Source organism: Vicugna pacos, chromosome 4, assembly GCF_048564905.1.
Source record: "Vicugna pacos chromosome 4, VicPac4, whole genome shotgun sequence".
Taxonomy (NCBI): domain Eukaryota; kingdom Metazoa; phylum Chordata; class Mammalia; order Artiodactyla; family Camelidae; genus Vicugna; species Vicugna pacos.
Window position 1 is genome coordinate 43,131,238 of NC_132990.1, and position 25,062 is coordinate 43,156,299.

Consider the following 25,062-nt stretch of genomic DNA (forward strand, 5'->3'; position numbering starts at 1 on the left):
CTCATTTGTGGAATCTAAAAAAAAAAAAAAAAACCAGACTCAGAGACACAGAATACAAACTTGTGGTTGCCAAGAGGGAGGAGGTGGGAAGGGATAGACTGGGAGTTTAAAATTTGTAGATACTGACAGGCATATGTAGAATGGATAAACAAGATCATACTGTACAGCACAGGGAAATATATACAAGATCTTGTGGTAGCTCACAGAGAAAAAAAAGTGACAATGAATATATATATGTTCATGTGTAACTGAAAAATTGTGCTCTACACTGGAATTTGACACATTATAAAATGACTATAACTCAATAAAAAAAATGTTTAAAAAAAGAATTTTAGATAAATCCCATTTCCCCCTAAATGAAAGCTCAGAGCTTTGTCGATAGGGTTAGTATAGCAATAAAACAGAGTACAGTTCTCAGACCTTGAACATAAGTCATCCTTCATCTATTCAGACATCTAATGAGTGGGTCTGGCAACCACGAGTCTTAAGTGAATTTAAGTCAAGGTGTTTTAAAAAATACACAAGTCCAACCATATTCCAATGGTACCCTCCCTCTGCCAAGGCCATCATCAGTCAGACAAGACTTCTTTTGGCCAGAAGGGCTCTCAGGAGGGAGCCATTTTACCATCAACACAACTAGAATCATTTTAGCAGAGCCTCTTTAAACTACCGATATTCCCTATCTGTAAATCACACATTCTGGGAACCTGCCTATTTATTGACCACTTTCAAAGAGGGCTCTGTAGAATCCATAAGCAGGAAGAGAGAGAAAGATTTTGAAGGAGATTCTTTGGAATTGCTGGTCACATTATCAGAGCTCCAGGGGACAGCTTTGATGGTAAACTCCCAACTTCCTCAGGCTCCGGTAGATCTCCATACCCCAGTTTCTTGCTTGGCTGTGTACACAGCTCTGTAGTAAACTTGTTTTTCCTATCAAATGATCTCACAACTCTTGTTTTCCAAGGAGTCATGTTTTTCACAGAAGTAAACAAAGAAATCACAAATACTCCTCTCTCAGCATTAAGAGTTTGTGTTACTTGGGTGATGATGGGTGAGACACCCATGATCAGAATCCACAAACAGTGGGCCGAGGCTGATGGAGTGACACAGTGAATGATCATGGCAGTAAGATTAAGTCCTGCCTCACTTTTATCTGAGGACCTCTGGGACTGTCCTCCATCAGTGGCTCTGTGGTTTTGGTCTCTCACATAATTCTGGAGAACTGTACTACGTCAAGGGCCAATGACAGTTTTATATCACTTGAAAAACTTGTTTAGTGTTTGTTCTACATTGTGTTTCCAATATGACTCAGCTGTTGGAATAGGTACACTGGTGGAAAACATCAATCTCTCGCGTGAAAAAAGTAAGTTTGGTCACATGTAGCTACAATCTTAAATTATAAATTAGCATAGGCTCCCTTAAAACTCACAAAATTTTAAAAATTGAGAGTGGAAAAAAAATGCTTTCATGCAAGTACAACCAGATCCTCAGTTTAAACAATAATGACTATTTCCCAACATTTATCTCACTCAAAACCTTATCTTCATTTAATGTTTCCCATATTGTAGTTTAGTTGAAATCCTCAAGCACCTCACTTCAGCACCGATTTTGTCCTTATAAAGACATAGGTCTCAAACACAAAAAGGATTCATTACCAGAAAAGGAAATGGACCAGCTGGGTGAGAGGAGCAGAGACTATATGTCCACCTAAAATACTCCAGTAAAACTACAGATCCATAGTTTTCATAAATAATAAATTCTTCCAAATTGACTCTCATCCCAAAAAAAACCCTCATGGGCCTAGAGAATGCTGTGGCCCTTATCTCAGACTATAGGGTAACATGAGTCATGATGTCTGGGGCAACTTCTCGCTAGCTGCATTGTCCTATTCTTCGGGCATCCAGCCTTGGGAGGCTGGGAATAAGATGCAGGGATGGGATAGGATGCCTCCACCCTAGAGCACTGAGATCTGGTCATTAGTCCCACCCTCTGCCACTCCTAAGAAGTTGGGATACCAGACAATGTGCCTGAACAAATTAAGGGTCTTCACTCTAAGGCTGGGTACCACTGGGTGCAAAGACGCAGATCAGGTGGAACTGACCGGTGTCTTCAGGTGAGAATACCTGGGGCCAACATAAACAACTCCGTCACATACTTCAACTCCTCCCCCAAACCCGAACACTACTGGGACCGGAAGCTCCAGGGAGGGGGTGTCCCAAGTCCTGCCCTCCCCCAGCAATAGAGAAGAGCAAATTTGGAACCAGAGACCAGTTGCTTGTTTCATGACCGCTGGGTGACCTTGGGGCACATTCTTTCAGTTTTTCCAAGAATCAAGTTTCTTCAGTTTCCTAAAGTGGTGTTAGCTTTGCAAATTCAAAGGAAATCTTGATGCCTGCAGGCCCTGGTCTCGGGCTTTCCAAAGACCTATTATTCTTCCTTTAGCCATTTGCAGTTGCTTTCTACAGCAGGAAATGCTGAGTCAACCCCAAATTCTCCCCTAGACACAGATATTTTAATGACAGTCTTATACTAAGAGATGCAAAAAACAGTTCTTAGTAAGTTTCCTTTGGGCCTGCTGACTGATTTAAGATCAATGGCAAGCACTAACTTGTTCAACTACAAAGTGCTTGGACAAACGTTACTGCGAGGAGTGGCCCACTGGCACTTTCTAGCTGTGCCCCTTCCTCGCTCCTGGAAGCAAGATTTATTTCTGTCCTCTGGACACCTCTTTGGGACATACTGAAACCAATCATTTATGCATTCAAAATCTATCAAGCACCTATTATGAACCAGGCCTTTTGGAATTTGATTTGGAATTTTTCTTTTCCTCTGGCGGATTAGAAATACGATGAGTCTGCGTGTAACTTATTTCAATTCTCACTTAGTATATAATATAAAACTAGAGTGACCGTTTGTGCTGCTTTGCCCTGGACAGTCCTAGTTTGTGCCTGTGGCACTGGCATACCTATTAATTACAGTGCCTGCATTCGCTCTCAGACTATCCCGTTTGAATGATAAATTACATCACACTCCAATACCTATCCACCTGCATTCTCACAGGCTTGGTGTGTGGGGGGCGCAGTGTGGGAGAAGGACCCACATTTTAAGGGACCACATGAAACCGTAGTTATTTGCCAGGCCATGAAAGGCTGTAGGAGAAAACTAGGCAGACAGCTGTCACCTTTTAAGAAACATGTTTGGCATCACTTCTGTTCAGAGGCAGCCACAGAGAGAAGTTCAGAGCACAGACTCCATGGTCAGACATACTGATTCTGCCGTGTTCTGGCCGTGTACACTTGGCGAATTATTTAACCTCTCTGTGCCTCAGTTTCTGCGTGTGTCAAATGAAATGCATCACAGTACCTACACTTCATGAGGTCGTTGTGAATAACACGACTCAGTGGGCCTGTGCATACTAACTGCTAGTAAGTGTTCTCTGCCACAAGGGATGGCCCTGGACCCAGATCCTAGACAACCACATTTTGGCCAAACATCAGGGAGGGCCACTTTCAGAGGAGAATTGGTGCAAGACTTTGGTTTGTGTATTGACAAAGTCAACCTAATAAGATTCTCTCTTTTAAGAAATAAATGCTTAATGAACAAGGCAGGTCACTGGAGTTGAATGTTAAGTGACAGGAAGTTCCCACAGTTCAGTTCAGTCGTGGAATCCTTAGGCCCGAGGGTTCATGAACCCCCTGGAAGAAACAGCCTTGACCCCACATTCCTGTGTACACTTGTTATAATTTCCCATCACCCAATTTTATCTGTTGATGGGTCTCTTCTGCTACCTTACGTAAATTCAGGGGGGACGGGCCAAGCTTAATTCACAGAAGAAGAGGTACAGGAAAAATCTGGGACCCCAACTGGAAACTTCACTTGAGAAATCTTAAATTCTGCATCCTACTGTCTGACCACAATTTCAGGTCAACTCAGCTCCCTGAAGCTCATATATACCTTGGGTTCCTTGGAGCCCTCACTGTTTCTCCAATTCTTTTCCCTCCTGGCTTCATTTTCTTGTCTACAAAGCCTGGATCAAGTGTTCTATCATCTTAATTCCCTTTGACCAACACTTTACTTTGACCGTCTAGTGTTTCTCCACTCAAGATACCCAAAGCTTCTAACCCTGAATTAATCCTACTCTACACGTGAAAGCCCCAAAGCAGCTACAGTGTACCTGAGGTGTGTGCTGCTATTCAGTCAGAGTTTGCAATCTCAGCAGGCCCTCAGGGCTGCACTTTAGTGTGGTCAGTGGTTCACGCACTAATATTCCCACCTTCCTCACTGCCCTCTACAACTTGACCAGTCTTTCCCTCTCCTCCTCCTCTGCTCACGGATTCCCTTTTCCCAGACCACTTTGCATCCCATGCATTTACACCCTGGTTAAAGAGTCACTAGTCTATTAGAGTAAAATCCAGTCTCGAGTTACTGCCCATCTGCCTCTCCTGAAATCCTGTCCATCCCCTTGGCCTTGCAGTTGGCCAACACTCAATGCCAATTCGCACATCCACTCTGCACAAGCTGTTCTATCTATCTGAATTTCTTTTTCTTCTCCCCGGCCCACCTGACAAATATTACTCAACTTCTCAGACACAAGCCTCTTTGCCCCATCATCTCAGCCACCACCAAATCTAACCGTTCACCCACTCTTACCACTTAACATCACCTCCTATGTATTTCAGCTGTTGCACAGTTCTCTGTGGAGGCTGGAGAATCTACCTACATATCTGTACTTGCCACAAGGTGTTGAGCTCCATCAGGTCAGAGGTTTTGCTCCTCTTTGGATTCTCAGGGCACTGAGCCGACTCCAGGAGGTGTTCAAAACCATGGGTTGTATAAATGGAAACCTCAGTATGGCTGGGAGGGCTGGGTTTTCACACCCTCACCGAGCCATCTCAACTCAGGTTCCCCACTGATTCCCACAGCGCTGGCATCTGAAGTGTGTTTTGGTCACACTGCATACAGAAGGATGCGCCGAGGTTTCCCTGCAGTCCCACTGGTGCAAGGCCTAGATGTCTTGGAATAAGCAAGAGCTTCATCCCATCTCCAACTGGCCTAATTCCCAAACAAAGTAAGACCCAGCAAAGCCTTTGTTTGGGAAATGTGCTCAGAAAAAGGAGGCAAGGCCTTAAAGTCTGAGTTCAAGTTTGGAGGGACAGAAAGAAAGAAAATAACCAAGGTAGACAAAGCATTAAATGTGCGCCTGCGGTCATTAGCCCTCCAGCTAAGAAGGCAGATAAATTGCAGGCAGCTGGGAAATGAAGAGAAGCTTTGGCAAGAGAAAAACTCCATTTGAGGAATCTGAACTCCTCTGACTCGTTTCCAAAACAAATGCTTTCTCTGTAAGTTCATGAAATTCCAGTAAACATTTGTTTGGGATTTTAATTGTTTGTGATTTATATTCATGTTGGTTGAAGGGTTAAGATTTTAAAAAATCTTTTTGCATTGGTTCTATTTAGCTCCATCTGCCGTCTCCTGAGTGTGGGTCTGGCAACATGCTGAGCACCCTAACTACCATGTCTGGTGTCTACGAGGCCACGATGAGGTCCTATTACCTCTGATACCTGCCTTCACTCCTTCATCATCCCTCGCCCACCCCAAATCCAAGCAAGTCCTCAGCTGTCCCCTTAATTCATGTTTCTAAAACTTTTCTGTGCATACAAATTTCCTGGGACTCTTGTTAAAATGCAGATTCTGACTCAGCAGGTCTCGGGTGCAGTCTGAGAGTCAGTTTCTAACTCACTCCCGGGTGATGCTAGTGCTGGTCTGGGGACCACTCCTTGGCCAGTAAGGCTCTATTCACCCACCAGTGGCCCCAAAGTGGGTCACCCGGGGAACAAACAAACAAGATGTGCCACTGAGCCACAGGAGGAAAGTATTAGAATTATATTTATATTACTTTTATCAAAAATGTTTAAATTTAAACAAACACAGCTATCTTCATCTATCAGATGGCCTCCCATCAGGTTGTGTGAAACGCATCCTGAGAAAAGAGTGGAAATAAAATTCTGCGACTCAGCGGGGTTGACAGAGGTGAACCAACCCATTCATTTCCATTCAGCTCACTGCCATATACTGAAATGTGTATGTCATAGAATTTATGGAATGTATTGCCTAGTTTCAATTCCTCTAAGCCCCACAAAATGTATAAGAGGCTTAAATAATGCCAAGAAACTGCTAATTAAAGATGCCATTAAGAATCTATATCTGCCAACCAAACATCCAAATCCAAAATTATAACGAAGATCATTTGGAATACAGACTTACAGTCATCTTTAGTTGTGACCTTGAGAGTACATTGCATCTGGAAATAACAGGAGTATTTGCATGTGATTTTTAAGTACGAATTCCTACTTTGAGGGATGCATATGCAAACATTATTTACCTAATGAGGCGAACAATCAAGGTTTGGAAACAACTGCTCTGTACCACCAGTTGGCCTCGCCTGCAACATGTGACGGGCATCCAGGCATCCTGTGGTCAACCCTCACCCTCATCTCACCATGTCTCTGGTGCTGCAATTTACCCACCCCCACCCTCCCTCTATTCCAACCAACATTTCGGCTGAAGTGGCAGCAGGAAAAGCCAGTGATCCCAAACTCAAATGCCTGCAACAGTCAGGAAGGGATCACAAAATCATAGAGAAGAGTGTTAAAAAAAAAAAAAAAGCATAGCAATGTGGTAAGCGGAAACTGACTGTAGGTCTCAGCATTGAGAAGTGATAGGGATTAGTAATTAGCACAGACTGTGGCAGCATGAAGAATGCATGCTTTCTACTCTTGTAATTCTTTGCCCATACGGGCAGATTTTCTGGTATTGCAAGGAAAACATACATCTGGAATTTTACTGGATATTACACAATGTTTAAGCATAGACACACACATACACACTTGAACTTGCCAAGACTTCAAGACACAGTTGGACCGTGAGCCATCAGTTTCCTCTCTCCGCTGTGTGTAGCGTAAAACCTTCAACTACAACCACAATTAATAAAAGTAATCACAATCAATAAAATTACTCATAATTAATAAAAGAGGCAGGAAAGGAATTGCACGGTTCCTAAGTCAGAGTCAACACAAAGTCCTGTGAAGGGGAAGGAAAAGAGAAAGAAACAGCAGGAAAAAGGAGATGCAGTGGCCCAGCCAACAAGAACATAAGAGCAAAGGTAGGGATTCCTGTTTGCATCCTCCGTTTTTCCCTCCTAGGGGTCATAATCAATCCATCTTGCTTTCCCAGTGTTGTGGGCCTACTGTGCATGGCCATGGCACCATTTTTTCTGAATAAGACTACATTTCCCAGCATTCCTTGCAGGAAGTGTGCCCATATGAATGAGATTTAGCCCAAAGTGAGAATGCGTGAAGTGATGTGCCAGGTGTGGTCCATGAGCACGCACACACACAAGCAGGCTCCTCACTCTTTCCCCCTCTTCCTTAATAGCAAGAGGAGGCAAAGATCTGGAGGAAGGTGGAGCCATGTGATCCAAAAAGCTGAACTAGGTTCTCACCACCACAAACCCACTTGGACTGTGATGTAAGTGAGAAACGTGAAGCTTTTATTAAGCTACTGAGATCTTGGTCTTAGTTCTCTCCACTTCAAGTGCATTTGTCAGATCCTATACCCTCTTGACCAGAATATTTACTCATTCAGCTAAATTTGCCATTACTCCAATGCCACGACTCCAGTCTCCTGTCCTCTCATCTCTAAGCATGCTCTACTTTGCCTGTATGACCCTCAAGGTAGGGAACACAAAATAGAGTCTACAGTGGGGTATGACCAGTGCAAAACAGAACGGGATCATCACTTCCTTTTTTTCCAGATGGTATGCCTCTAATGATGGAGCCAGTGTTGTCTATCACTAACCCCCCTCAACTTTTTTTTTTTTTGAAACCGATACTTGTCTTCTGCTCCATCTTCCCATTTTATAATTCCAGATTTATATCTTCAGCTATCAGAACTGGTATATCTCTATCATGTTAGGGTTTGGTTTTGTTTTGTTTTTCTGCAGTACTACCTAGTTTGTATGCCTCTGTGGACGCCTTCTGTTTCTGCCTTTCCAGCATCCATTTGCCTTCTTTCTACTAATAGCACTTCTATTTCATGTACACGCTGTCTTAGTGGTAGTAGCAGTCAAGGAAGTCTGCTTTCTTCTGACCAGGAATTGAATATCCCTCTGCTACACCAGCCACTCTCCCCTCTTAAATCAGAGACATAAGAATTAAAAGAAATTATGGATTAGACACATCTTAAAAGAAACATCTCAAATAGACCATCCATTAACTCCTGTGACCCAGAATCCCATGGTATCTTTTCCACAACTTATTCAACTTTTCTCTCAATTATGTGAGTCCCCCAACAACAAAAAGATAAAAATCCAATTTAAAAATGGGCAAAGGACTTGAAAAGACATTTCTTCAAATAAGATATACAAATGGTCAATAAGCACATGAAAATTGATGCTCAGCATCATTAATCATTAGGGAAATGCAACTCAAAGCCACAGTGAGATATCACTTCATACTCATTAGGATAGCTATAATTTTTTAAGAAAAAGGAAATAATAAACATTGACAAGGATCTGAAGAAACTAGAACCCTTATATATTGCTGATGGGAGTATAAAATGATTCAGTTGCTAAGGAAAACAATCTGGCAGTTAGAAGTTAAACATATAGTCACCACACAATCCAGCAATTTCACTCCTTGGTTTATATCCAAAAGAATTGAAAGCATGTTCTCAAACAGGGACATGTACATGCATGTTCATAGTAACACTATTCACAATAGCCAAAAGGTCAAGACAGCCCAAATGTCCATCAGTAGATGAATGGATAAACTGTAGTGTATCTACACAATGGAATATTATTCAGCCATGAAAAGAAATGAAGGTGAGACAGGCTACAACACACACGAACCTTCAAAACATTCTGGTAAATGAAAGAAGATACAAAAGGTCACATACATCAAACACCCATGACACATTAATCCACAGAGACAGAACACAGATTGGTGGCTACCAGGGGGAGGGAGAACAGAGATATGAGAAGCTTAATAGGTACAAGGTTTCTTTTAGGGGTGACGAAAATGTTTTGGAACTAGACAAACTAGCAGTTGCACAACTTTGAGAATGTATTATATGCCACTGAATTGTTCATTTAAAAATGGTTAATTTTATGCTGTGTAAATTTCAGCTCAATAAACACATATACACAAATTTATTATCTCACAATTCCAGAGGTCAGAAGTCCTAAAATCAAGGGGTTGACAAGTCTGAGTTTCTCGAGAAGAATTCATACTTTGCTGTTTCCAGCTTCTAGAGGGCATTGCATTCCCTGACTTGGGGGCCTCCTTCTGGCAATGGCATCCCTCTGACCTCTGCTTCCGACGTCACATCTCCTTCCCTGACTTTGACCTTCCTGCTTCCGTCTGTAAGGACCCTGTGATGGCAGTGGGACCATCAGGATGATCCAGGCTGCTCTCACCATTTCAAGACCCTGAATCCACCTGCAAAGTCCCTTTTGCCAGGTAAGGTAACGTACTCACAGGTTTCAGGGGTTAGGATGTGAACCGCTTTGGGAGGCCATTACTGTATTTGCCACATCCCCCTGCCCCTTCAGTGAATTCCTTTTCTTGCTTAAGTGAGTGTCTGTTGCTTGTAACCACAGAACCTCAAGCAATAAAATGCTTTCTAATTTTCAGTACTGCATTCTGAATGAATGGCGAATATCAAAGTAGCAAACCAGAGTTGGTGATGTCTTGACCGTAACAAGAGAATGACTAAGGAAATGCGTAAGGATTTTATGTTTGGCCCAGTGCTTCCCCCAGAAACAAGGAAGCCAGACAGATACTTGAGTGTCTGAGGGCTGAATGAAGAAAAGGATGAGTATAAAATATGGAAAGTTTACCTAAAGCATTTAATCAGAGGCTGTGGAAGCAAGAATAAGACTGCACAGAGAAGAATCAGGGTGATGTCTTGAGTATAAAAATCCAAATTAGAGCCCTGTTTAGCCCATACAGCACGGAAGTTGGCAACCCCCCTTCTTTATAGGGTGACACCCTCCTGTCAAGCCTGAATCTGAATCAGAGGTCACCTAAGCCCAAAGAAGTCCTCTGCTGTCCCCAGACACAAGTAATAGCCTTCTCCATTCCACAAATACATACTGAGCACTTACTATGTTGCTCTCTGAGCTGTTACAGTCATGGTCAGTTCTTCAATCTGGCTTCAGTGTCCTCTCAGCCACTGCCTAAAAGTGCCCAGGAACATACTGGGGGTTCATATGTCAACTGCATTAAGAAAATAAAAATGGCAGCAGAGGCAAAACAGAGCTGTTGGAAACATCATTTCCAATCCCACCCCACCCCACCCCCATTTTCATACAGACTCTGCAATACATTAAGAAAAATCACGTTTGGAATCACAGAACCCTTGGACGCCCTAGGAGTCTAGTTAGTTCAGTAACTTCCAGTGTGGGTTTACCAAAACCTGGCACTGGTTTTCACAGGTCTATTTCCTGCAAGCCCTGTTGGGCCTGTGAGCAAATAATCAATTGTGGGGACCATCTAAGTCTCTGATAGGCCAGGCCACTTTATTTCCCTGAAGAGCAAAGCTATTTGACTGCCTCTGCCTTAAACAAACTGTTTGGATTGCCAGTTCATTTGACTTTGACGTAGCAATTTTATTCCTACAAAGTTGAGAGAGCTAGGTTTTTATTAGGAAGTCAGGGTTCCCAGAATAGCAAAGAACACTCTTTGTTCAACATATCACTTTGGGGTTCAGGCATCACCTGTATTTCATTCTCAAGAGCCACAGCATGAGTCAGCTCTGCCTTTATAGATATGTTTGTCCAAAAGGGAGGGAGGTGTTTGTTCGTCCAGGGTGGAGAAAGCATTGGGGTGGCTGGAGATTGCCTTTTTCCTCTCTGCTTGAGCTATAACTTTTAGTTGGTACACACTGGGTAAACTGGCTTCCCTAAAGCAACACTGATGGTTGGAGTTGCCTGCGAAGGCATAGTCTCCAGGATTGTAATTGTGACCATCAGAGTTATTGCCTTCAGTACTGAGAACTTAACTTCCTAAAGTGATGTTTTGCAACTTATGTCTTCCACAGTCAGGGAAGCATTAAGAGTATAATCATGCCCCCTTACCCGCAAAACAATGAAAAAAAATCAATGCATAAAAATAAGAAAACCAGTACAATGTCAGGTTTAAACTCAGCCAAACTCCCCATCATTTTCCTAACCCTTGGTAGTCAGTTACTAAGCGATTTCTCCCTGTAAAATAAAGTTTCTGGGCTGGAAACTGGTGTGTGCACATTGTTGAGGGAGTTCCCGTAAGAGCACAACAAAACCAAAATGGCCTAAAGTCACAGGTGGTGAGCACAATTTCATGTTTTCTGTGAGCCCTGGAAATGTCCCTCCTCTTTCCTTCCCTGATGGAGAAATGGCATGGCGACCAGATGTCCCACACTTCCCAAGACAGCCTGATTTCGTATTTCTATCCTACTGCCCCACGGGTTGTTGTCTGAACACTTGAGTCAGTTTCTGTGTCAGAGTGAGGGGAAGATGAAGCACAGCATGGGCCGAGGGAAGTAACCTTTTTAAAGATCCAATCACCTAGGGGAACAAGCAAAGGTAACTCTTGGGTCACACACATTTAAAGAAAAGATTATGCATCCAGTTTCTTAGGAAGATACTAATACTTATCAATATAAACATCCCCCAAATCACCTCATTTTCAAAGCACTAAGAAATTTCAGAACTTAAATGGATCTTAGACTTTATCTTACTCACTTTTCCAGTTAGAAAACCACAGGGCCCAGCACCCAAATAAGTAAGAATGACATGTCGGACATCTTAAGCATATCTTTGAACACAGGGATTTCTGAAATCACTGCTGATACAGGTCAGGAGCGTAGACCACCAGCCAGACCCGGCTTTGGGGTAAGACTCCACATTCTTCCGGAGGAACAGGGAAGCGTGGGCCCCATCCTAGCAGGAATCAATAAGCTCAGTCATCTCATATTTAGTGATAGACAATGAATAGCAATGTCAACATGCTCTAGGGGATTAGTCTCACCCTCCAGGAAGGCAGATGTTGCAGGGAAATACTGCACTTTCAGGACCATCACCTACCATTTCCAAGGAGAACCGTTCTGATCATACTCTTCCCCCAGCCAGAGCTCCACCTCCTATAGCAAATTGCTTTGCAACAATTTCAACCTTTCTGGCTGAACCGAATACTGATGGCTCCATCCTTGCACTCGGATCTTTGATCATCCGGTAATCTAGAGTTACTAGATTAAAAGAAGTAACAAATCTCTCTCTCTCTTTCCCTGTCTCTCTGTGTACACCAAAGAGGCTAATTACCCAGCCTTTTCAATCAAATGTCCCTGGATTCAAATCCTGAGCCCTCCCTTCCTGAGCTGAATGATCTCAGGGGGACTCCTGAAAGCCTCCATTTGCTCATGTGTTAAATGAACATAGCTAACGATATCTACCTCTACTTTAGTTTGTTAGGGTGAGATGGCATCATTTGTAAACATGCGGCACAGTGGTATACAAGACAGTAGCACAATGCCTACCTTTCTCTGATTTAAAGTATCTCTGTAGTGGATCAGATTATTCTACTATCTGGCAGATCCACTGCCTCGCTCAAAAACCTTCGCTGGCTCCCCATTCTGAGAGGATAAGGTTCAAACTTCCTATCTGACATGCAAGGGCCTCTGACCTGCTTTCCAAGCAGATTTCTCACAAAACCCTTCAAGAAGTCAGTGTCCCAGCTTTATGTGAAACCACCCGAGTTTCTTGTTCACATGCAGCACTTTGCTCTCTCTGCCTGCGGAGCTTGAATCCATCCCCTAATATTTGTGTGTGTGTGTGTGTGTGTGTTTACTTGCATGAGATCTTAGCTTATTTTTATTAGTTGTCAAAAATTGGGAGATTCCACCTAAAAAGGTGGATTTCTATATTCTTCTGGCCATTTGGGGCCTACACTGTCAGGTAGAAACCACTGGGTTGGCCTGAACAGTGGCCAACACTTTAAGAGAGACAAACTTTCTCCAATATACCCCAGTCACCACCACTCCTTATAGTGTTAGGCCAGCCTGATTTACTCGTTAGGTTGTCGGCTTGGCATTCCAAAGGTAGCTGAGTTTGCAACTACCTCCTGATCTAAGTCTTACCCATCCTAAGCCCCCTTTATAAATTCTTCTTTGATTCTTCTGCATTAGAAGTAATTTTTCCTCCTCTTTTTCAAGTCCCATAAACTGTACTTGTTAAGGCACAGATCACTGAGGTAACACTAACACTGCACTATATTGTAGTACAATACTTTATACTCTTACTTTATTGCCCTTCCCAAAGTACAAGCCCTGTGAGACAGGACTCAGGACTGGCCTGTGCCTGGCTTAGCACCGGATACAAGCAGATATTTGATTAATAATTTTAACTGAACAAAAATCAGGTATTTAATCAAGGGAAAGTCATATCTCACATGGCATGCAGACTTTTATCCCTGAGCTAGGCTAAGTGTCAATTATCAGTTATTTTTTCCTAGGAAAAATTATTAGGGAGCTGGCGGAGGAGAGATGGCAAGAAGGCAGGAGTGGAGGGAAGGTAGGTCCACGAGGGAAGGAGTCACACATAGAAGCCTGATGTCTAGTTTCAAATTTTGTCCTGGATTCATCTGCAGGAAATTATTCCTTACTCTTTCACGGCAGACGTGTTATAATTCTGTATCTGATTAACAGTTTATTTTGTTCTGTATGTTGTCACAGATATTATTCCTGTAGAATCACATGAAACCCACAAGGTGCAGGCAGAGTTCTTACCTCCAAGTACAGAGGCAGAAGCTGAAACTGTGCTTTGTGTGAACAAAACGCCCTCCCCAACAGCTCCTGAATTCTGAAGTCATGAAATGATGCAAAGACCAGCACAGGGCAGAGCAATGAGTGCTTGAATCCATCCCCTGATATTTAAGCGTCTGTGTGTGTGTGTTGGCGTGTGAGCTGACAGCAACTTGTCGGTCTGCACCATCTAAGCTCTGATCAGGGCTGTCACAACACATCCTGCAAAGAATCACAATCACTCTCTTGTCTACAGATTTTTCTTTTCAACTGTGCTGTTCAACTACACATTGGCAATGCGAAGATGGGGTGAAAGAAAAAAATAAATCCAGGTCAAATGTGTACCTAGTTTTAAAGCTTGCTTGAAAGTCTTTTTTTGTTAAAGTCTTCCCTCCCAGTGAGCAAATGAGAAGGTCTAATAACGCTGAAACCACCTTATGTTGTACAGTTGCTCATCAGCTAGAAAGTACTTCATAGAACTGCTTCCTTTTTGCCTAAAGCAGCAGAATCTAAAAAGCCCGATTAGGAGTTTGGGGTTAACAGCTATGTATTACTATATGAAAAATAGATAAATAACAAGGACCTACTGTATAGTGCAGGGAACTATACTCAATTTCTTGTAATGAGCTGTAGTGGAAAAGAATATGAAAAAAAAAAGATAGATAGATAGATAGATATAACTGAATCACTTTGCTGTGTACCTGAAACCAACATTGTAAACCGACTACACTTCAATAAAAAAATAAGAATTTTAAAAAATAAAAAATAATAAAAAGACGAATCTAAAAAGCCCATTCTCAAACAAGGCCTCATCTGCTGGAGTCTTCTTATAAGGGGGTGGGTACGTGGAGGGTGCGGTCACAGCACTGCACAAACAGAGCAAACTGGAAACCGTTAAGGGGACAAGGAAATAATTCAGCACCAACGCACTGGACCTTCCAAAAGGGTCATAGTATAAAAACTCTTGAGTTTAGAGACTGGGCAGGCCTATTCCTTAAATCTCGGCTTGCATTCTTCCAGATACTTAGTTCTTCTAGTCCAAGGCGGACATCATGACCGCCCTGCAGAGAAAGGCAGGGACAGAGTTTCGGACGTTCATCAGCACCCCCAGCCCTCTCTACATTGGCTCAGAGAGGTAGAAGGAAAGGGTATCTCTTCATGGACCACCCTACTGATCTGGTCTCCAGATGGCCCTAAATAGGATAAGAATTAAAAACAAATCAAAACGTGTCTTACATACAAATGGCTAATAGACACCTGAAAAAATGTTCAATATCACCAATTATTAGAGAAATGCAAATCAAAACCACAATGAGCTGTCACCTCACTCCAGTCAGAATGGGCATCATTCAAAAGTCCACAAATGATAAATGCTGGAGATGGTGTGGAGAAAAGGGAACCCTCCTACATTTTCAGTGGGTGCACCCATTATGGAAAACAGTATGGAGATTCCTTAAAAAACTAAAAATAGACTTACCATATGATCCAGCAATCCCACCCTTGGGCATATATCCAGAGGGAACTCTAATTTGAAAAGATATATGCACCCCAATGTTCACAGCAGCACTATTTACACTAGCCAAGGCATGGAAACAACCTAAATGTCCATCAACAAATGACTGGATAAAGAAGTTATATATATACACACACACACACACACAATGGAATACTACTCAGCCATAAAAGAATAATATAATGCCATTTGCAGCAACATGGATGGAACTGGAGATTGTCATTCTAAGTGAAGTAAGCCAGAAAGAGAAAGAAAAATACAATATGATATCACTTATATAGGGAATCTAAAAAAAAATGACACAATGAACTTATTTACAAAAGAAAGATTCACAGACATAGAAATCAAACTTATAGCTACCCAGGGGAAAGAGGGGGATAAAGGGATAAATTGGGAGTTCAAGATTTGCAGATACTAACTACAGTACACAAAATGGATAATAGTTTCTACTACATAGCACAGGAAACTGTATTCAATACTTTATAATAGCCTATAATGAAAAATAATATGAAAAGGAATATATACATGTATCACTGAATCACTATGCTGTATACCAGAAATTAGCACAACATTGTAAACTGACTCGACTTCGACTGAAAAAAAAAAAAAAAAGAAAGAAAAGAAAACGTATCTTACACCCTAAGTTCCAGTGTCCGTGGCTAGATGCTGGGTTTGGAAGAACCTGAGATGAGAAGACATCAATGCTCTAGACTTAGTCTTGGTAAAATGTCCTTCTTCCCTAGTCTTTCCACTTTGAAAAGGGTCCGTTGCACGCTTTGAAAACTTGGCTGGTTTCTATAAAAGGGGAAAGGAACTTGTCAACTGCCATGAGAAACCCTCTCCTGAGTGATAACCGAGTTTGCAACTAACAAATTTTTCTTCGAATGGAAGACCCTGGGCTTGACCTTGGCCTGCCCGGGTTTTAGTTTTCCATTAACCATGGGATCTTCCCTGCGTGTGTGGGAGAACGGCAGCCTGCACTGAGCAAGTCCGTGCCCACTGCAAATAACTGTTTTTGTTCAAAGCAAGAAGATACTGATGGGTTATGAACATAAAGAACACTGCAGGTCCTTGGAAACAGAAAATACGTGGCCAGCATTCTGTGTGTGAATGTGGGGGGTTAAACTGAGCCCCTGGCTGCAATTCTATCCCCCAGAATTTCCACCACTCTTCAGTGCCCAGCTCCAAGGCCACCTTTTGCAAGAAATCCCTGACTACTTCCAAACCGGAACACTTCACACCCCCATCGCTTGGCAGGAGTTCTGCCCTAGGATGTAGCTGCCCACCACGTCTCATGCCCCCCTTGACTGGTTGCCCCTGTCGCCACATCTTTGACATTTGCGTTTCCCACACCACGTCGCATGATCCACCAGTACACAGCTAATGCTGATGAACATTTGTTAAATTAATGTCTAGATTTATTCCTCAGCTTAGCTCACCAAGGATGGAAGGAGCTAAAGGAATGCATTATAGATGGGAACGTGCCTCCTCTATCCCCAAATGGGCTATCACAGCTCATGAGCAGAGTGACAAATGCCTTCAGTGATCTTCTTAGCTCTTAACTCTTATTAATGATAACTACCATTTATCGAGAGCTTTCCACATACACAGTGCTGAGAGCAATACACACACACATACACACACACACACACACACACTCTTTCTCCTTGCACAAGATGAACCAGCGGCTATTTAACTTCTCCGAGCCTGTGATCACACAGCTAGCAAGGGGCAGCAGGGTGATTCCACCCTCAGAGTCCCCGCTTTTATCCATCCCATCACTCTACTCCCTTCCGAATCGTTGTTCCCCAAGCGAATGCTGATTGTGTGATTATAAAACACTGCGCCTCTCATTTCCTTCCCACTTCCTGCTGCTCTCAACGAACCCACGCTCTCCCTTGACAGGCATGTGAGCGTGATAGAGTAAATCTGGACAGCACCACAGACAGGAAATGAACTTTACCGTGGCGAACGAAATTCACACTGCAACCATTTTGACAAGAGAAAGATAGGACAGAAGCACTCAAGGCTTTTAGGGATGTTTGCAAAAGACAAGCGCCTCTTCATGGACTGAGCTTTTTTTTTTTTTTTAAAAAACAAAGACAAGATAGGAGGTCCTTTGGAAGACTGCCCAAGCACAGAGCTTTGTTTATCTCCCAGGATGGAGAGAATGGAAATGGCACATTGGGGCTCGGTCAGACCTTCAGGGAGGGAGCTGTTATCTCCCCTGCAGGCCGAGAGGCCATGAACGCATCACTCAGTGCACTGCATGAAAATGTCCAGCCCCACAGACGCTTCTGAACAGAGACATGCAAAGCCACCGCACGTTCCCCTGCATGAGGACGTGCTTCTTTCCGAACGCCAGCCACGCCAAAGCTCATCCCCTACAGACAATGCCACCGAACTGCATCGAGTACAAACAGAAGTGTTGGGATCGACCAAAAGATACCATTTTCTTAATGACTGAAAATGAGCCATGGTTCATTTAGCTGATGATTAAAAAAAATCTTGGAAGGACAGCAGTGTTTTACATTAATTTTTTTGTTTCTGGCCAGAGAGACTTGGTGCCCATAACCATTGAAATTTTTTTGAAATATAGTTAGTTTACAACGTTGTGTTAATTTCTGGTGTACAGTGTAGTGATTCAGTTATACGTGTACATAGTCCTTTTCATATTCTTTTTCATTATAGGCTATGACAAGATATTGAAATTAGGGTTCCCTGTGCTCTACAGTCGGACCTCGCTGTTTATCTATTTTATGTATAGTAGTTAGTACACAATTGATATTCGTTCACTGTTTTTACCTAGGATTAGAAATAAATCTGACTGAGAAATCCTAAAGCTCCCTTTTAACCAAAGTCCTTGTTTTCACACCTCCTCCCTGTTGGCACCCGATGAGGGCTTCTGATGCTGCCATGTGACACACTGTGATTAAAGGAGATGAAACACCCCTTGGGATATACTTCAGGGGGTAGCATCAGGGGAAGAAATAGAAATGAGCAATTAAAATAGTTCCAAAGTATTCCCAAGGGGAGAAAAAAGGAGTTTGGTCATTTTTTCATCTTATTTCCAGCCTTGAATTTCAATCCTGGTTGAATTTGTTGAAGGATGATTTTATGGCTATCAGCAGCATTTCAAACAACATTCCTCAGGACCTAATTCGACCCAACAGAACTGCCCTGACAAAGCAGACGTCTTGCCTACGTCTAGGTTTCTTCTAAGATGTTGCATGTGTACCACATAAAACTCTTTTAATTCTACAACTTGAACTTCTCTGGAGAACTGGTGAACACATTTAGCAGAAATGGCTGTACCTGAGCGGCCCTGAATGGGCACAATATAACTTTAAAGACCAAACTGAGGTCTGCATACAAAACCCACAGCATCGTACCCAAACATGCTGATAAGCTTGGTGAACAGCCTCTGCTTCAATTCGATTATTTTTCTGACCCATCTTCTTAAGTTTTTAAAATATTGGTCTCGCCCAGTGTTCCATCCTCAGAGCTCTTCATGGTAGAATTTTTCCCACATATACAGAAAGATGAGATATTTGATAAAATTCTCCCTCTTAACATCCTCCAACAAAATTTTTAATTAAAAAAAAACTTTGTTTTGAACATATGGAACTTCTTTCCTTTTTGTTGGCACTGAAACCTGGCTGGTATATTACTTAGCGCATACAGTCATCTTGTGCTAATCTGGCAATTTTTCATGGGGCTGGGCAAAGAACTGTATTCATTTTAGGGGCTGGGCCACCCCCAAAGTTTAAAGCTAATACAAGTATACTCCTGACGGACCCATCTTTGTATCTTCTATCCTAGGACAGAATGGAGCACATCAGAGAAGTATTTCTCAGTCACATGAACAAACTGAAACTCTACTAGATCCAGCTTAAAAATCCACTCCCTGAAGACTCCTCCAGTCACCAGAGGCTGTGATTTCTGGCCTTTTGTGTAGTTTATCACTTGATATATTTAGCAACCCAATTAGAGTGTATGTTCCCTCACAGACAGTGCTTCCTGCTCAATAGCACTGCTGGGCAAAGGTAAGCTGTACATTTGCCTCAAATCCATGAAACCAAACAATTTTCTGATATACATTTGGAGATTCTCATTGCTTCCGGGACTCACGGAATTGAAAAAAAATCAACAGGGATAAAACTACTCTCTAGCGAGTTCTTACTAATTCTTGATCCAACCACAAGTAGATTGTAAAACACCAGCTAGGCTCTGGGCAAAGAGCCAAGAGGGTTCTGTCCTCCAGGCTGCCTGCGCTTTGATCAGCTGCTTTAACGAGTCATCTCCAGGAGTCCCCTATTTCAGTGAGAAAGCATCGTGGTGGGTACTATGTCTGACTGACCAGGGCATTCAACATGATTCTTACTTACTTGCTGATTACCTATTGACGTCTAAATAATGAACCATGAGCCAGGGATATAAAAATGGGTAACACTGCCTCTCATCTCAAGGGGATTTCCCATTAGGGGAGACTGACAAGAAAATACTTATGAAGCAATATGAGAAATATGAGAACGGATGAGCACATCCAGTACAACATCCACCCAGAGGAGGAAATTAACTCAGCCAAGTGTCAGGATTTTTATCACAGAGTAAAATAAATAGGATTTTGAGCAGATATAAAGTCAGGAAACAGTATTCTGGACGATGGAAAGAGCATTGGCAACACAACGGCACACCTGGAACAACCACGGCTGTTAACATCTTGGCTTGAATTTATTCTTTGCGTAACGAGGTGGTTCAGGAAAATGAAGTTTTGAGCAGGGAGGAGAAAGGTGAGTCTCCTCTGCTGTGATACCCAGCATCGTGTAGGGACTGTGGGCAGCTCTCACTCCACACAAAGGGTGGTAAGCAGGCTGAATACCACCATTGGATTTGCTCTGAGAGGTAACCTTTCCTAATTCCCACAAAGGCACTGCAGCTCTGTTGGGAAACAAGATTTGATTACAGTCCAGAAAACAGAGGATCATAAGGACAAATTCTATCAGTTTAGGGGACAAACGCCACCAGTTTTGTAATTCAGATAAGCCTAGCCCTGAGGATGCTGCCCCCGCCCACCCCAGGGGAGCCTGGTCTTTTTCCCATTACCATCAAGTCGGGATGTATTGCTGTGTGGACCGTGGCCGACACCTGTCACTGGGCCTCCTCCAGTCTAGGCATTTCTCCTGTTGAGACATCCCTTCCATGGTCCTCTGTTACACTGAGTAACAGCTAAGTTTAAGATCACAGGTGTCCCTCTCCTGGGACATGGTGGCTGCCGACACAAATGAAGGAAATTAAAATTTTAAAACTAGCAAAAGAAAAATCTGTAACTGTAGAGTATGCATTTGCATCAAAGTGTCTCAGTTTTAAAAGAAAGGTAACAACACTTCTCTTCCTGTTTTAATTAAGATACAGCAATAAATGGTCATGCATGTCCTTGTTTGGGGCAGCCTTTTCACAGCACTCTAGTTTAAAAAAAAAAAAAAAAAGACTGGCGGCCCAGGCTTGATTCTGAGGTCCCAAATCTGTATCTCACTAACAGACTGAAAGAAGAGGGGAAAGCTAGAGCCTGCCTCCTTTTATCTTCACAATTCAAACCAGTAAAAATTCATGATAGACAAGTCTGTCCTGACATCGGAGCTCAAGCCTTCTTATCTAGAACTTTTGTCAGTAAAACTATTTTTTTTTAAATCATTTTTTTTTTCCTTAGGAAAGTTTGAAAGTAACCGACTTCTCTTTTGACTAATACACAGCAATACACAGGAATGTATGAGGGTTCTCCTTAACACAACTAGGAAACTTGTGGCCTCCAATTTCTTCTTCCCAGCCTGAAATGTGCAAACCCTCTAAACACTTGTCACGTAGCACCCAGAGTTGCTAAAACACACTCAGGCAATTCATCTTGAGAGACTCAGAGATTCCAGAAAGCAAAACAAGGAACCAGAGTGTGAAAAACAGAGTAGAAATGATGCAAAGATCTGGGGATCTTTGGCAAAAGAAAGAATCTTTTTTACTCAAGATGAATCGGGCACTAACCCCAGTGTTCAAAAATAGAACCCTCATTTATTCTGATGGAATAAACATTATCTGAATCAAACTCTCTGGTCCTGCACACGATGTGTTTTAGAAACCAGGATTTCCAATATTTTCAAACGGGGGAAACAACACACATGCCTGTAACAACAGGGCTTTATTCTATGTAGAAAGAGATGTCATTCTTAGGTGTGGGGAGTCCTACAGAAAGAGGAAACAGGATGAAAATGAAGTGGGTTTACACATAGCAATAAAAGAACTTCCGGCTTAGTAATTAAACCCTCGTAGATCATGAGGGTAGCCTGTAGCCACCTGATGGACATAGGACAACACAGATGCTGGGCAGCAGAAGGCAGCTGTATGCACCCTCGATGGAAGTCCGGGGCCTGCCGCCTGCTTGGAAGGTTTAGATTCATTGGAAGATACTTATCGCCCCATTTCAGTGCTTTCCAGAGGCATTAAAGGGTCTGCTTTTCCCCAGTGACTCATCTGTCAGGGGTTACAAATTGATGGCCAAGCCATTAAGCCTAAACTGTGTAAGGATTCCGCTCAGTCTTCACTGGGTTCTAGAATTATTTGACTCTGAGCGTCTTTCAACAGGCCCCATGCTCTCTGGCTTGCCTGGGTCACCGGGGCTCCTCACTGTCCTCACACACATCCTTCCCTGCCTGTTCCTATTTCTGTTTGAGTTTGGCTTCTCACCCCCATAATGATTATTGCCTGAATAAATGACCACTGCACTGGATCACTGTCTGCCATAAAGTCTGAATCATGCTCACAGCCTTCAGAGTTCACTGATGTTCAAGTTTCATCTTTTCAAGACACTGAAATCACCATCCATGCCAATTCCCTGAATCACTCCATCCTATAAACTAAATGTTTTTCCAAGGTGGACAAAACCAATAGTCATAACTCATTTATGGTTCTCTGATCTCATAGCAAATACAACTGTGATGAGTTTCAATGGACGGTATGAAAGAGAATCTTACAATGAATTAACCAGCCCATTCTGTGCTTTGTGGAGGTCTCATTCTGCCTACTAGAATATTACCCATCCTTGCTTACAGCTGACCCCTGGGAGGGACCTGGTTTGTAACACTGATGTGGGATCTGTTTTTGTTCTCACCAGCCTACATCATTCTCCTCTCCTCTCCAGCGAGGACCACCTCTTCTTGCCCATCACCTCCAAGGAAACTTTGTTCCTTGTGTCATCCTCCTTCTGTTTTTCCTCCTGTAACCTTTGAATGTATGATTTCTCCCTTTGCACTCTAGCTACACCCAGAACTTTCCCAATTTTACCAACTTTATCAGAGCCAGATGCACGGCATGTGAGCTGTACAACGGCTGGGGCTTCCTGCTTAGAAGGGCCCTGGGCTTGGTTTAATGCTCTGTGTTGCCATCTTTAAATTCTTAATTTTTGCACGGAGGATCCTACGTTTTCATCTCACACAGCCCACAAATTATGTAACAAGTCTTGAACATCATTTCACCTGCCACCCAACTCATAAATGCCCCACATGTCCCGGATTTTATTTGCTTGCTGCCAACCCTTTATTGCCTTCATTAAAGTAGAGCAAACATCTGGTCACACCAGGCTCCTGACAAAACAGTGGTTATCAAAGTTTGACCCACAAAGCTCTTCTCACAGTTGGTAGGCTCATGCTGATCTCTGTTATATGGGCCCACTTATATCCTTCCATAAACAATGTCATTTATATTAAAATTAGGCATCACTTCCCACTGTTACGAGAGCCTTGTCCCTCTTCCTGGCCATACTGCTTTGACAGTTCGTAAGGAAAATGGAGGGTGAATATGGGAGTGAAACGGTTTGAGATTTGGTCTGATGTCTGTAAATGTCTAAGAGCCACAGATAGAGACCCCAAACCACACCTGCTTTTGTTATCAGGAATGACCCCAGATTCCTACAGTCCTGGGAAAACAGGAAGAACGCGAGTATTCGCCTGGGTCCGTGCTTCTTAAACTGGGGCAGAGAAACCTGAGCATAGCCAGCAGTGTGCTGGGTTCACAAAGCCACAGAGGAAAGGTCTAGAAGGTTGATATCTGTCATTGCAATTAATCTGAAATGTTATTTTTAAGATGGGAATAAATGTTTTAGAACCTAACATAAAATCCCCATTCATTTTTGTAAATACAAGACTTCAGAGATACTTCCTGTTGAGATTCCTTAAGCTTATGCCCAAGTGCCCAGGATTTCTCCTTCATTTTCCTCTGCTGCTAAGGATACTTGGATAAAAAAAATTTGAGATGCTCTGTTCTGTTTATGTCCAAAACCACAAGTGTAACAAGATCTCATAGGATGACAGTCCCATGGTTTATATTTAAAGAAAACCAAGTATCTGGTGAAAATAGATGTTCCCCAAATCCTATAAAAACGGCAGAACTTCAAAGATTGAGGTTAAGCCTGTCTCATTTTGGTGAAGCCCTCAGTAGAGGTCCAAAGTCAGAAGAGAAGGGTAGAATTCAGGGTTGATGAGATTCCTTACATACATCGTCACTAAGGTCAATCTGGTTACGTGGGCAACAGGACCAGCCAGTCATTCTCCCAAGTCCACACCTCCACAGATCCTGTCAGAAAATATGGCAAGATAAACCCCGTCTGGTTCTCTCTCATCACTAACCACTGGCCGTGCTTAACAAGGAAGCAGAATGACGGGAAGCAAAAGCACATAATCCAGAGCCCAAAAGCCCAGAAGTAAGTCATGGCTCCATCACTGGCTACATGTGTCTGAGTTTCCGCAAAGGCAAAATGAAGTAATTCCTGATTACCTGTGGGGTCATTATCAGGTTCAAACTAAAGAGAGGAAAGCACTTTGTAAGCTATAAGGTGCTAACAATTATTATATCATTTTTACCCTTCTTATTGACTTTAGCATCAGCCAACAGTCCAACCCTCTCCGTGTTTGAGGGGAAAATAGGTCTTTAAGTTATTTAACACTTTTTCTTCCCACTCTAGTGCCATCTCACAGGAATCCACCCCCATTTCAGGCAAATACTTCAGTTTTCATAAAATCCACACCCTAATTGCAAACCATTTGCCTCTGCATTCCTGGATACATGGCTTAAATGCCATTTTAACTTGGTATGTAATCCTATAAAAATTAATGTTGAGATACTGAATTAATTTTTAACTGAAATATTTAAATATGAAAATCCAGCTGGGCTAGATGGTGACTAAAGGAACCAGTGTTCCTTTCTTGTCCACAAATCTGTCAAAATTTTTTTTATAAGAAAGAGTGCATTCTGCATTTTGGCTCTATTGACCGAGAAGATTACCAATCCTTGGGTGGAAAGATGGGCACATGTTACTCCTTACCTCCTTACCCGTACATGCTCAGAATAAAATGTGAATACCAAAATGAACACCTCAGCTACGCCAAGTTTTAAAAGCCCTGGGTCCCTCCCCTTCCATTAAAAAAGCTTCCCAATCCGTAGAAATAAGGCTTAAAAAATGAACAGACCTGATAAACAAGAGTGACTGACAAATTCATAGTAGGCTGCAAACGCACAGCAATTCCCTGCATGCAGGTTTGGCATGGGAGTGGGAAAGCTCACTCGACGGCTCAGTGAGGAGGAGAACAGGTGTAAGGTGAACAAGTGATGGAAGAGGAGGCTGGAAAGCCCAGAGAAACCTCACTTGGGCTAACTCACAGAGGACGATT

At 42.6% G+C, this 25,062-nt stretch overlaps 1 protein-coding gene across 3 annotated transcripts in view; it reads right to left on the reverse strand.

The window, feature by feature from the left end:
• GNA14 (G protein subunit alpha 14) overlaps window positions 1-25,062 on the reverse strand; it is a 150,341-nt gene that overhangs the window by 100,197 nt on the left and 25,082 nt on the right. The window contains exon 1 of one of the 3 annotated variants that reach the window (XM_072959621.1): window positions 15,986-16,061. The exons of the other annotated variants lie outside the window; for them this stretch is intronic. The gene's annotated coding sequence lies outside the window, so the exon portion shown is untranslated. Of the gene's footprint in view, window positions 1-15,985; window positions 16,062-25,062 lie in introns of those variants that run through there. 3 annotated transcript variants of the gene reach the window in all.